This window comes from Canis lupus, chromosome 11 (assembly GCF_048164855.1).
Source record: "Canis lupus baileyi chromosome 11, mCanLup2.hap1, whole genome shotgun sequence".
Classification (NCBI taxonomy): domain Eukaryota; kingdom Metazoa; phylum Chordata; class Mammalia; order Carnivora; family Canidae; genus Canis; species Canis lupus.
In genome coordinates, this window is record NC_132848.1 from 13,460,444 (window position 1) to 13,473,198 (window position 12,755).

Here is a 12,755-nt window from a genome sequence, read left to right on the forward strand (position 1 = left end):
ATCTGGGAGTCAGAGAGCAACGGCAGCCCAAGAAGCAGCTTGCCATGGGGAGGCTAAGGGCCCCAGGCCCTCCTCTCCCCTCCGTCTAACCCAAATAAATGTACTAAGTAAGGCAACTAGCTAGTCATGCAAACACAGCTTCGGGAAAAGTCCTCTGCCTGCATTTCCATCTGACCCTTTCGGAGCCCCTGGTACAGACAAGCCTAACCCAAGGAACCCTGCTCGACCTTTTATCAGCTTTAACACGAGTGATTTCACATCAATAAGCTTCGTTGTATCTATTCTATAAAACTGACATAATAGGGACGCCTGGGTGGCTCAGTGGTTGAGCATCTGCCTTTGGCTCAGGGCGTGATCCCGGAGTCCTGGGATCGAGTTCCGCATCGGAACTGCCTCTCTATCTCTATATATATATCTTTCATGAATAAATAAATAAAATCTTAAAAAAAAACTGACATAATATTACCCATCTCGGGATTATCATCACTCTGAGCTCATGCATACAGATTGCATGTTTGACGCTTCCTGTTCATTTGCAAAGTTCACATATCTAAATAACAATTCCACTTTTTTGTTTTTGTTTTTTAAGATTTTATTTATTTATTCCTGAGAGACGCAGAGGGAGAGAAGCAGAGACACAGGCAGAGGGAGAAGCAGGCTCCCTGCAGGGAGCCCAATGCGGCACTTGATCCCAGGACCGCGGGGTCACACCGTGAGCCGAAGGCAGAGGCTCAACCACTGGGCCTCCCCGGTGCCCCCAATTCCCCGTTCTGATACAGAGTGCGTTTTGATTATCCCACAAATTGGGTAAATGACTTAGCCTTGATACAGGAATAAATGTTTAAGTTCCACAAATTCTTTCCACTTTAATCCAGATCTTTCTATGTATTTCAAAGTAAGATGAGAATTTCTTGGCATGCAATGTCTAGAAGTAGGGGGATGCACTGATTTGTCAAGCAGAGAATCCCCGGGACTCCAGGGTAGGAGCTGGTCGAGCCCCCCGAAAAGTGCCCAGACTTTGTAACCAGACTAATGTGGGACGAACTGGGGCGCCGTGGTCGACTGTCCATCAGCGGCATCGGGAATGCATCCTCACTGCCTTGCCCCTACATGGCTTCTTTCTTGGGAGAAACGTTGCCATCAGTTGTTTCCTGAGACATCGACAACTTGGCGAGGAAGAAAGTCTTCCACAAGCCAGTGCAGTCATCGGGAGGCCACAACTCTGGGAAATCCCACCCAGATTCTCGTGGGACGCGGCCAGACATCTGCAGAGAGCATAAGCAGGGCGATGGGGAGGCCACGGTACGGGGCATGGGGGGAGGCCACATGCATGGGGGGCCACATGCATGGGGAGCAGTGAGCCCTCCAACTTGCTCCCCCACTTGGCCTTTGTGCCCCTCTGTTCTAGTATTTCTTTCTTCTTCTTTTTTAAAGATTCCTTTGTCCATGAGGGAGACAGAGAGAGAGAGCAGGGAGGGGCAGAGGGAGAGGGAGAGAGAAATGTCAGCAGACCCCTCAGTGAGGTGGGAGCCTGACGCAGGGCTCGTGCCACGGCCCGGGATCCTGAGCTGAGCTGAAACCGAGGCTCAGACGCTCAACCGGCTCCGCCACCCGGGGCCCCTCTAGTGTTTCTAACTTAAGCTGTCAAGCGGGCGAGGTCCAGTGTCCTCGGTGGCTCCAAATCAATATTTAGTCTCACGACAGCATTTGGGGTTGGTCGCGGGCCTGCAGACAGTGACAATATCAAAGCAAGTATGGTCCTCGCAACGGGAGGGCGTGCGCCCGGCGCTTGGCCCGTGTGCAGAAGCCGAGCGGCTGTGGGGTGGGGACCTGGGGCAGGAGTCGCGCGGGGGAGGGCCCCCTGGGGCACAGGCGCTGGGCAGGCCGGCGGCGGGGCTCCCCGGGGCCCAGGCCCACGCAGCAGCACCCCAGGGTCCCGTGCGCCGCCTGGAGGTGGCCTCTCGCAGTCTGGAGGGTCCCCGTGAGGATGGAGAAGCCTTGAAGAACACTTCTGGGAGTCAGGTCACATGTGTTCTCTAGCTGTCGTCGTCCGTCGGCCTGGGCCTCAGCACGCGGGGGCCTCGCCTCTGGCCGGCAGCACAGAGAAGCTCTCCCGAGTTGGTTGTTTTTTTAAGATTTATTTATTTATTATTCATAGAGACAGGGGGTGGGGGGGGCGGGCAGAGAGGACGGCCGAGGGAGCAGCAGGCCCCCCCGCAGGGAGCCCGATGCGGCCTGGGCCCAAGGCGGCGCTGAGCCGCTGCAGCTTGCGGGCGAGTCGCGGGCGCCGCGGGCCCAGAGCCTGGCCGGGCGGGAGGGCGAAGGTCAGGCCAGGCTGGGCGTGGAGGCCCCGCGGCCAGGGCCACCGGGCAGGGCAGGGGGCCGGGGTGCCGCCGAGCCCATGGCAAAGGGTGGCCGTGCCCGGAGGCTGACCCCCGCGACAGAACCCTGCTTCCCCAGCCCGGCCGCAGCACGCTCCCTCCGGCCCGAGCCTCCCGGGATCCACCTCAGGATGAGGGTACGGTCACCTTGTGGGTCACCTTGGGTCACCTTGTGGGTCACCGTCCCCGTGCGGGGTGGTGGCACGAGCTGCGGGGTCCCTGTGGGGCGGCAGCCCCCGGGGAGGGCCGCGGGCCTCGTGTGACGGGGCCTGGTCGCTGGTCGCTGGCCGCCCCCCGCAAGGCGCGACCCCGGATTGTCACAAGAGGAAGGAAAGGCCATGACAGCCTTTGAAGCCACATGTCTCTTTAAAAAAACCAGTCATATTTAACGTTTCTGGCTTTTTTTGTTGTTTATCTCAGTCAAATAAAGCTGCATGTTCTAGTGAAGAAGCCAAAGGTCAAAGGCCAAAGATGGCGTCCGGGACCGCGTGGCATCAGGGAGGCCCGTGGCGCCGTGACTCCAGCCGCGGCAGGTGGCAGTGCTGTTCGAGGCGTGTCCGGGGCACGGAAGGGCCCCAAACCCGAGTCGGTCCGGGACGGCAGGTAGCGTGCTTGCGATTTGGAGAAGGCACTTTTGACCAGTGCCCTGGCCTGGCCTCCACCCTGATCGCCAGCCGCCCCCCCTTTGTTGAATGTCAGTAATGAATAACGCTGGCCCCAAACACTTACCTGTCAACAGGGTATGTTCTGGAGAGAGTCAACTCCCAAGAATTAAGGGGACGCCAGCTAGTTTCCCCACTGGTAAAGTCCATCCTTATGTGGGAGTCGACGCTCGCTTATTTGTTTCACGCCAAACTAAAACCCGCCTAACCTGGACACATTTGGGCTCATCCCTCAGCCTGGCCACTCGACCACCGTCATCACCGCCAGTAAATTTGACGTACAGTTGACTTACACCGCACTCCCGGCATTTCTCCTGCCCCCCTCCGGCCTTTCTTCCTTTAGTGCCCGATTCAAGTGCCGCATCCGCTGAGCCGTCGCTTTCCTATTCCCAGTCGTCCCTCCATGAATGAACTCTTCCCCCACTTGGCATATTCCTCCGCTGCTCCTCCTACTTCACAGCCATGAGTTCGTGTGTCATTCTCGCCTGCTCCAGGGAGCACCCCGTTAGGACAGGGGCTGTGCCTCATCCGTCTGCGGGTGCCAGCATACAAGGCTTGTCCAGATGCTTGTCGATCGCAAGGATGCCATGTGCTGGGCACTCTGCTGGAGCAAAAGATGGAGAAGGAGTCAGTCCCTTTTCTCAGGGAGCGTACAACGCAGTGGGCCAGAGAAGACCTGGCCATAAATACAAGATTACGTGTCACGGGTGGCATTAGCAGTGAGATATCTGAGATGGGACTCAAAGGTTGTTGGGAGGACCTTCCAGACAATAGACCTGCGTCTGCAAGGGGAGAGAGCACGAGGTGTCTAAGTTGCCTGGTGCATTTCAGGTTGTCCAGGTGACATTCGGAAGGTGTCAGGAAATGATGGGAGGTCGGGTTGGAAGCCTTCAGATGGCTGAAGGTCCTAAGTTTGGGATTTTCTTCTTCCAGTGATAGAGGACTACTAAAAGTCCCTGAAGCAGCGAGAATGGTGTGGGAAGGTGGACTGTCATTGTTTTGAGGCTTCAGTATGACTGGGTTGCTGAGAAGAATGTGGACAGGAATCTTGACCAATTTTAGGTCTCATTCTTTTAGCTACTGAATGTAGCGTAGTAGAAAGACAATATCAGAGCATTGGTTTAGGAGGAGGATTATGTCAAGGTGCAAACAATGGGATCTGGATGAGGGGAAGTTGGTCAGTGAGGCCAGTTGGGAGGCCAGGGGTTTTGAGGGCCTAAAGAAATGCCTTAGAGGTCAAAGAAAGGAGTAAATTGATTTGCAGCCTGGACCACTGTGAGAATGCCATCAACAGTTAGCCGGTCAAGAGGGACCTGTTTTGGTCAGGGGGAGGAGGCCAGAGGCAACACGACGAATTGCATTTCAGATGTATTCAGCCTCGAGGTGCTGGAAGCACATCCTGGAGGGTATTTCCAGCAGATCATGGGAGATGTGTGAAAAGGACAGGGGGAAGACAGGAAGATACATTTAGAGCCAGAGAAATCTGGAAGCTCTTCACGTGAAGGGATGAGTGGCGAAAACCACATGACTCAGTGAGTCCATGTTGGTGAGTGGGGTCTTAGATAGAAAATTCCAGGGAAAGGTCTCATTTAGGGGCAGGAGGAAAACAGCCCGAAAAACCCTCCAGTATTAGGGATCTAAGAGAACAGGAAGGTAAGGGGCTAAGGACGCCAAGCTGGGTATGGTTTCTAGAGCGGCGATAGATGCAGAGAGTTCACTCACAATGAGGAGGGAGGAAGCACCCGTGGACCTGATAGCTGGAAAATTATTGGCAACTCTCAAGAGGGCACCTCCAGGTGAAAGATAGGAAGAAAACCAAAAGTCTAGCAGGGTATTGTAACTCCAAGTGTTTATAAGGACCAGAGAGGGAACAGAAGTAAGCAAAGAGATGCGATGACCTGGTGACCACATGTCCCACCCGAGGTAGTGGCCATGCCCAGACCATTGTTGCTGTGGGGAAAGGGTGGCCCGGGACAGCCAGCTATCTGACCTTCAGAGAGAAAACTGAAATTCTTATATTTAAGTGAAATTTTCTGATCTTAATAATATTGTGAGAGTCAAATGAAGCATGTCTCTATGGTGTACCTGGTATTTGAGTCACTAGTACTAGCGCCCTCCACTAGGTTTGATGAGAGGAGAGCAATCTTCTGAGATACAACCAGTCTGCTCAGTGTTTTTCTTTTTCTTTTTTTAAGATTTTATTTATTCATTCATGAGAGACCCAGGGAGAGAGGCAGAGACACAGGCAGAGGGAGAAGCGGGCTCCCTGCAGGGAGAGCCCGATGCGGGACTTGATCCCACAACCCTGGGATCTCGACCTGGGCCAAGGCAGATGCTCAGCCAACTGAGCCACCCAGGTGCCCTGGTCTGCTGGGTGTTTTAGAGCCTGGAGTGGTAGCAGGTATCAGAGAGTGGATGGAAAATTCCAGAAGGAGAGGTCCAAGGGAGGAGGGGGAGGTCATGAGATCCATAGGAAGAAGAGATACCTTTTCCTTTCACAGATGAGGATGAAGAGGGTAAGAGAGAAGTGTTAAATACCAGGAATGAGATTTGGGGTAAATAAGGGAAGATTAAGGACTTTGAACTGAATGTCATCAGTGAACTCCAAGAGGTAGGCACTGAGATTTCCTGCTGAGGAAGAGGGAGGTGAGGACAGCCCCTGGGCCATGGGAGGGTGGGAGTGTTTGCAGTCGTCCCCAGGGTTAGGGTTCAACAAGTGACAAATCAAACAAAGATGTGATTGAGGTTGATAGCATACATCTATAGGGATTTTAATTAATTAATTAAATTAATTAATTAATTAATTTATTTATTTTTGGATTTTACCTTTAATCGGTACTTTTTAAGTGGCTCCTGCGTTCTGGGCAGCCAGGGACTTGCAGTCAAGTTAAGGGGCTAGATGAAGAAATAAGTAATCATCACAGACTGTAAATGTCACAGGGGGGTGCAAACAGGGTGCTTTGGGAAAAAGAGAAAAATCCCAGAAGGCTTTCTGAGGAGAGAGGATTTACGTTTATGTTTGAAAAATAAGTTGTAATAGAGAATGAACTGGTGGTTACCAGAGGGTAGGTGGGTGGGAGGCATGGGTGAAACAGGTGATGGGGACTAAGGGGAGCACTTGTTTTTTGTTCTTTAAAGATTTTATTTATTCACGAGAGAGAGGCACAGACACAGGCAGAGGGAGAAGCAGGCTCCATGCAGGGAGCCCGACATGGGACTCGATCCCGGGTCTGCAGGATCAGGGCCTGGGCCGAAGGTGGACGCTCAACCGCTGAGCCACCCCGGCATCCCTAAGGTGCCCTGTGCTAAGCCCTGGGTGAGGTATGGGTTGTTAGATCACTACGGCGGCACCCGGAACTGCTATAGCACTCTGTGCTAACAACACTGGAATTAAAATAAACACTTAATAAAGAAAAAGAAATTGCAGTCGCTACGAAGGCAATGGTGAAAGTCAGAAGAGACACTACATCCAAGACATTAGAGGCAACGGCAGGCGTGGTGCAGTCTGGGATTCCAGCTAATTCCCTGCGTCTGAAACGGAGTGCCCTTGGCAGAGAGGGTGAAATGGAAGAGTTAACATGAAGAAACACGAACGCTCATGGGACTGGGACTTGCCCTACGGACAAGGAAAACCCATAGAAAGAGTTCAAGCCTGGAGTGACCTCATCAGTTTGTTAGAAAGAACACACCGACTAGAACCAAGAGGGTGGAGGAGGAGGCCGGATTTGCTGGGCAGTTACGTACCCAGCCACAGACGACTGTCTCTGCTGAGTGGAGTTAATGGCGACAATCTTAATCTGTTTATCCGCTGATTGATCCAGGGCTGGGACGTGCGGCCCACTTCAGGGTCCTGGGGTAGAAGAGGCTGCACCCGTAGCCTCTGGGAAAGTAGGCTGTGGTCAGCCGGCAGTACCTGAGAGGAGGGCCTCCCTTGTCCCCTTTCTTCCTGTCCTTCTGAACGTCCTGGGAAGCTGTAGGAATCGTTTGGAGGTTATGAGGCAAGGAGTCTAAGGATGAAGGCAACAGGTTGAAGATGGAAGAACCCAAGGGAGACCCTGGGCTCTTGGTGTTGGAAGAGCTCGTCGAGAGGATGTGACCCCCGGCTAGCCCACGCACCAGGGCCACGCGGTCAGGGCTTCTCGCCGTCTTCCCCGTCCTTGGAGCATACCTTTGTGCTCGCCATTCCAAGGGCACGACTCGAGAAAGTAATGTGGTGTTGAGACCACCTGTGGACCATGTAGAGATGACTTAGTAAATAAATTAATTAAAAGAAAAATCAAGTCCCGGTGTCTTGGCATTATATGAAGCTATAGTTAATCATGACGCCAAGGGTCTTGTTTTCTTCATCTGTGTGACCCTGGCACAAAGGCTGGCAAATAGAAGATGCTCAAGAAATGTGTTGGAAGCGGAACTTTGAGGTACAGGCTCTAAATACCAGTAGAGAGGGCAGCCCCGGTGGCGCAGCGGTTTGGCGCCGCCTGCAGCCTGGAGACACAGGATCGAGTCCCACATCGGGCTCCCTGCATGGAGGCTGCTTCTCCCTCTGCCTGGGTCTCTGTCTTTCTCTGTGTTGCACATGGATAAATAAATAAATTTTATAAATACATACATACATACATACATACATACATACATACATACATACCAGTAGAGAGTCCTGGCCCTCTTTCCTATGTTTCCCCGGATTTGCCTCACTGACCTCACGCCGCTCACTGGCACAGAGCCCTGACGGTGCTTACGTCCCCACGTGGGAGCGTCCCAGGCACGGCCTCCATCAACCCAGCAAGAGCGTCCAGCCAGCCCACCCTGACCCTGGAGCCCCAACTGCTCCCACCACCTCCAGACGCAGGGTAATGCTGGGCCTCACGCAGGCTCTGGCTCCCCAGGGGCTGCCCAGCAGGGCCTTGGGTTACGTGGCCCAGGACTGCAAGGGGCTCCTCACCCCGTCGGGTCCACTCTGACCAAAGAAAGCCAGGAGGTGAAGAGGAGCCGGGACATTAACCCTTCTCCCTTCCTCCCTGATGGAGCACCCTGGGCGCCAGGATCGCACATGGCACAACCAGCAACTCACCACGATTCTCATGGAGCCATAGCCAATCCCCCGATGTACCCACTTTGTAGGTCCTGTTCCTCTGTCCCTGACTCTCTGCTCACTCCTCCTGCTCCGGGATTTCATCTCCTTCTTTCTGGTTGTATTAGCATATACCCTTGCCTCGACTGTTGTTTTTTAGCCTAAGACAAAGATTCTATTATTCAGTATAATTTTCATATCGCGTCTCTAAACCATACTGTGTATGTGTGAATGCCACATCGGCGGATCCTCCTGCACACCCAGGCAGCCAGGGGCGCCAAACAGCACAGGAGTCTTAAAACCCCTTTTTAAGGAAACCATTATCCGTGAGAGGCATTTCTTAAAAATTAGTCTGTCCGTTTTGTAGACATTTTTTTTTTTTTTTTTGTAGACATTCTTAAAAGGACGGGAAACAAAGCCTACAGGGCATCACGTTAATGCCTGTGATAAACAAATATTTAATTGTCCTTGATTTTAAACACAGAGTTGTCAGTTTGAGCTTGATAATCACTCCTTTAAAGTGGCATTTATGTCTCAAGGCATCAAGCTTGTGTTGACAAGTTTCTTGAAAGTTGGAAGAATAATTGAAAGATACATAATTAACTTTTGCTTAATGTAAAAAAAAAAAACAAAAAAAACAAAAAACTTTTGCTTAATGTTTACCTTAATGCCGTCCACTATCAACAAAAACTACAGCAAGTGATCAGAGTATCTGAGCTATTTTCTTTTGACAAATGTGGAAGACTAGATTATTTTTTAATCATTATTCTGTTTATCACAGACATCTTTTTTGACACAGTTTAATGTGTTTTATACTGAATACACGGAGGAGTTATGTATAATTAATGGCAATATCCTCAGGGGAAAAATGAGGCTTCAATCTCAGTGGCAGCATAATCATCCTGAATTTATGGATGTAACTGTAGGGGTCTGGAATCATTAGCCAAAGTAAATGGAAAACATAATTTACAATAAAAGATATTAACCTACGTAATTTTATCTGAGATAACAAAGTCTGAAAATTTTAGCATATTGCTAAGCCACCCAGAACAGAAACACAGATACAAAGGAAAAAAGAATAAACACTGGGTCGGCTCCGGAAGAACCCGACAAAGGAATTATACATAAGTTGAAAGAGACCTATCGAGAAAAAAAAAAAAAAGGAATACAATAAATCTGGCAAAGATTACATTCTTGGTAATTTGAATTTCAAATCACTCAAGCATTCATTCTTTTTTTTTTTTCCCCCAAGCATACATTCTTAAGAATAGAAAAGCCTTCAGAACTCCCCTAGCTGAGATTGGAAAATAATAGCATTAATACTAAAATATGTACATATTAAACACACTCAACTCTCAGCCACCCAACTAATGGATGAGGGCACAGAGGGCCCAAAATCAAGCAGCAAATGTTTGTCAAATGCTAACTGCGCTGACCTGTCCAGAGACGGCCACCTGCCCACTCCCAGCTGCGTTCCCTGGTCAAACTGGAAATTGCCGGCCTCGACTCCCACCTGCTTTATCACTGAGCTCAGCTAATCACCGGGCCCTCTGGAGGGGAGCAGGTGAGGGCAGACAGGCAGGGCACGGCCTAAGGTGCCCCCCGAATGTTGCCACCACCTCAGGACACTAAGGAAAGGCCCTCGCAATGACTTGGAAGCAATCACCGCTCTCCTTCAAAAAAGCAGTTTCCGACCCTCCATCTCCTGGCCACGATTGAATAACTGCACCTGGGATTAACCTTGAACAACTGGGAAACTGGACAACATACGGGAGACAACTGTTTTTTGGACTTTGGCCGACAGGTAGCATGGGACTGGGACTGCGATCCCTTGAAGAGGGCCTCCCTCTAAGAGGCCATGACTTTCTGCCTGGAGGCCTCTGCCCTGCGTGGACGAGCAAGGGGGGGTCCCACGTAAAACACAATAGTCTTACTAAGTGGAGGTGACAAAGATCTGAATCCAGGAGGGCTGAAGCTGCTGGAAGTTTGCAGGCCAGAGCTGCAGAGAGAAGGACGCCACCTAGGAAAGGAGTTCCAGAAGTCCGCATGGGCTTCTTTGGAGTCCTGGCTGGGTGCAGTGAAGTTCCACGGTTTGGGTAGAGAGAGGCTGGGGAGCTGCGAACTATACAGCTCGTGGGCTTGCACGGGGCCTGCTCAGGTTGTGACGGGGCGAGGTGGGAGTGGGGGTGTCCTCCTTGACCACCAGCAGTATTCTACAGAACCCTGGAAAAGCCATGCTTCGGTAATGGTACTGAACTATTCCTGGAATATGAAGCTGACTTTATGTCCATCCTAAAAAGGCTGCAAAGCAAAGCCCCCAAAGGATCAAGGGCCCTTGCTGCCCAGCATCCCAAAACATAGTTCTTAAAGGAAGACAGCAAAACCCACACAGACACTCAACAATGTAAAACCCACAATGTCCCAGCATCCAAGAAAATTTTACTAACTGTGTCAGGAAGCAGGAACATGTAACCTGTAACCAGAAGAAGAATCACCCAGAGAGGACCCGGAAATGATGAAGGTGGCGAGGATGAGCAGGCGAGAGCTTGAAGCGGCTCTCCTAACGGGGCTTGGCTACTTAAATGAAAACATGAACAAAGTGAGGCGAGGAATGGCAGGTGTTTTCAAAAAGTGCAGTTTCAACAGAGGAGTGGAGAGGGGTGCCAGGGACAGGGGACGGATGGGGAGCACGACACAAACGTGGTGTTTATTCCAGAAGGGGGGGGCTGCAAAGACAGAAGACGGCAGCAAGGCCTATCAAAGGTTTGGATTCTTGTCTTTCCCTGGGGAAAAGAAAAAGAGAAGCTACAAATGAAAGCTAAAGAGAATTGTCAGAAAGAAGGAATTGTGTGAGGCTAATGGTTCCAGGCAGCTTTGGGGAGAAAACTTTAATTTCTAAGGAGAAGAGGAATGATTTTTCCCTGAGATAATGGAAAGAAGCTGAATATAAGATAGAGACAGAAAGTTCAAGGGAATTAAGCAAAGCCTGGGTAATTAATGGAGTTTCGGTAAAGAGGAGGCAAAGTCATTTATGAGAGGTCATGGGGTTGAGGAATCCAATGAGTAAAAAAAGAAAAAGAAAAAATGAGAAGGAGGAGCCTGAATCAGAGAAAACGTAAGAAAGGAATAAAAGGACTACAAAGGGGGAGCCCCAAACAGCCCCATCTCCCCAAACGCTGTGAACTGAGTGGCCGCCAGAGTTGGTAAGAAGGAAATAATAAAATGTGAAGGAGGAGGGTTTGAGTTCAAATATGTAAAAGGAAAATGATGTCCTGTTTTATTGTAGTATATCCTGACCCCAGTGAAAACTTTCTGGGAGGAAACGTTAAGGGGTCAGGATGGTGCAGACACTGCACTGGACGAGAAGGGTGATGCGAGGTGGGAAGAAGGGTACGGGTAGGGGCGCCCGGGGGCTCAGCAGTTGAGGGTCCGCCTTGGGCCCAGGGCGGGACCCCAGGGTCCCGGGATAGAGTCCCGCATCAGGCTCCTGCAGGGAACCTGCTTCTCCCTCTGTCTCTCTCTCTCTCTCTCTCTGTGTCTCTCGTGAATAAGTAAATAAAATCTTTATTTTTTTAAAAATGAAACAAGAAAAAATAAGTAAAATAAAAATGAGACAAGAGTAGAATGGCTGTAATCTTCAGGCCACGAAACGTTACCGTGGAAAGTAGGTTCGTAAACTGGGATAATAAAAGCAAACCTAAGTGACGCTGGGCAGCAAGACAAGCCCCAGAGCTGCTACGTTTCTGAGCTGCGTGTCGAGGTGGAAGCGTCAGGCTGGGAGTCAGAGGACGTGATGTTGGGTCTGGTCTCGCAGTGACCGTCTTCCTGGGCTACTTACCTCCTCTCGCCGGGTCTGGTTCCACGTCTGTCAAATGGGCACAAGGCCAGAGACGCCTACTGTGGGTGAATCTGCACAAATCAGACGAGATCATCCGCAGAAACACTGCGTTCCCTGTTCAATGCTGTGAAACCCAAGACACGTGTAGGCCTTTTTGGGGTCACCCGCGCAGCTCACAGTGATGCATCTTACTCTGAGGTGCCTCCCCGTCCCGCAGGTGGATTTCCTGCATCATCCCCCCCCACTGACCCTCGACGGTTGGACCAGGATTCGAGCAAGCCATGTGAGGTAGGCCAATCGGATTATCCCGGGAACTCAGAATTGGGACCAAATCTATCCAATCTGAACTGATTATTTGAACAGAAGTGTAAACTGTGGAGCAATGGGTGGGTCATCTGCTGCCTGCTGAGAGCAGGGAGATGGGAAGAAAGCCTGTCTAGAGAGAGAATGAAACTGATGGGCAGCGGGGAGCAGAGATAAGAGTGAGAGAGCGAGAGAGCGAGAGAGAGAGAGAGAGCACTTCGGATAGCTGCACAGTTCTGGGTTCTTCTCTCCACCTGTCTGCTTCACTGGCCTGGGATTCTATATGTAAAACACTCCTGTGTCCTAGCAATAAAATCCTTTTTTTTTTTTTTTTTTTTTTTTTGTAAATATGGCTTGTGTGTTTTTCTGTACTTTTCAACTAAAGAATCTTAACTAAGGCAATATGGTAGGTTCGATAGTGTCTGTCCCTCGATCCTACCCAAAATTCATGTCTACCCAGAACCTCCGAACATGACCTTATTTGGAAATAGGATCTTTGC

The 12,755-nt window shown here is 50.7% G+C and overlaps 1 protein-coding gene across 5 annotated transcripts in view; it reads left to right on the plus strand.

Annotated features, from left to right (window-relative positions):
* Window positions 1–12,755, plus strand: part of YEATS4 (YEATS domain containing 4) — a 76,166-nt gene that overhangs the window by 34,233 nt on the left and 29,178 nt on the right. The gene's annotated exons all lie outside the window — the stretch shown is intronic.